The sequence below is a fragment of the Crocodylus porosus genome, unplaced genomic scaffold (assembly GCF_001723895.1).
Source record: "Crocodylus porosus isolate Cpor-Errol unplaced genomic scaffold, CroPor_comp1, whole genome shotgun sequence".
Taxonomy (NCBI): domain Eukaryota; kingdom Metazoa; phylum Chordata; order Crocodylia; family Crocodylidae; genus Crocodylus; species Crocodylus porosus.
The window spans coordinates 69,099,940-69,101,290 of record NW_017728949.1 but is presented as its reverse complement, the minus strand read 5'-3'; the positions used below and the strand labels follow the sequence as shown (position 1 = coordinate 69,101,290).

The 1,351-nt window shown below is 41.6% G+C and overlaps 1 protein-coding gene across 1 annotated transcript in view; it reads right to left on the bottom strand.

The window, feature by feature from the left end:
- THSD7B (thrombospondin type 1 domain containing 7B) overlaps positions 1 to 1,351 on the bottom strand; it is a 549,335-nt gene that overhangs the window by 348,773 nt on the left and 199,211 nt on the right. The window lies entirely within an intron of this gene.

Here is a 1,351-nt window from a genome sequence, read left to right as displayed (position 1 = left end):
TTAAACATTAGTATTAGTAGCCTTGACTCAGAGCTTTGTCTAAATTTTGCTTTAAATTTGACTGGGCTGTGAAATTAGCAGTGGTGAAGTAACACTGTATAGTTCTGATAGAGATTAACAGGTCACTTGAAATAAAGACTATGTTTATACAGCAACATAAAGTTGTGATTATAGTTATGTCTGCCTCCCAACCAAGATCATGAGCCACCGAAGGTGCCTGAATTGCTTCCCATTTGGGAGGTAGTGGAAGCATAGCTATACAATGTCTCAAGAGGATGCAGCCTGGTGTAGCATGAACTGAACTAATGCAGCTGATGTTAACATAGAGTGTGATAGTAGTGACCTGTAACCATGTTAGTCCTGTCCTGTAAGTAACTTGAAAACTCCATTTTGTATTCTTTTGCTTGACATAAGTGAATGAACTCTGCATGCCCTTTATGTATGAGTGTATGTGAAAGGGTGAATGGTGAGAGAATCTCAGAGAGACAGGAAAAGAAGATTTAACTGTGTTTATAAGCAACAAGGCGCCAAATGTGTAAGTTACCAGTCAGTAAACTAATTAATAGATGGCTGAAGAATCCCGTTGAGGCCTAGGGCACAAAGGAGATAACAAGGAGGAGGAATGCACAAATCCTGCCAGATGCCTTGGCAGCAAGGACACTTCAAAGCTGAGATACCAACTTTTACGACCAAACTGACCTTGGACTGAGATAAGCAGAAGATGGATGAGAAACAACTGAAAAAACAAAAACTGGGTATGGAAAAAACCCAAAGTGTAAAACAAGGGATGCCAATCCTCATAAAAGAGGACTCTGGAATATACCAGGTTGGGTGAGTCTCTCTCAACTGCTGCCTTCTTCAGAGCATGGACACGTCTGTTGACCCCGCTCCAGCTTGCTATCTGCAACTTCTCTCAATAGGTCTGGGCCAGCCACCCAGGACTCCTATTGAACAACTGCTGCCGGTAACTATAATATCTGAATGGAATGGTTGTTTTGTGTTTGTGTACGTCTGAGTGTAATGATGTGTAGGATGATTTGTGTGCATCTGTATAAATGGTGTATCCGGACCTCTATGTCTAATTCATGTAATCAATAAACACAGCATTTTGCCTTTACCCCGTCATAAGGTCTTGCTCTTGATTTAATAAATTGGTCATTCAAAGTAACTCTGGCTCCACAGGAACATTCAAGGAAGGTCAGCCGATGCCCGACTTCTTCCCATATCTTCCAGTCTGTCTGTGGCACCTTTCCAGCCTCTTAGATACAAGCTGATGTTAGCTCTATATACTAGGGTAGCAGTTCACACAAAGTTCAAATTATATGCACCTGAAGAAAACGTGCGTATCTCC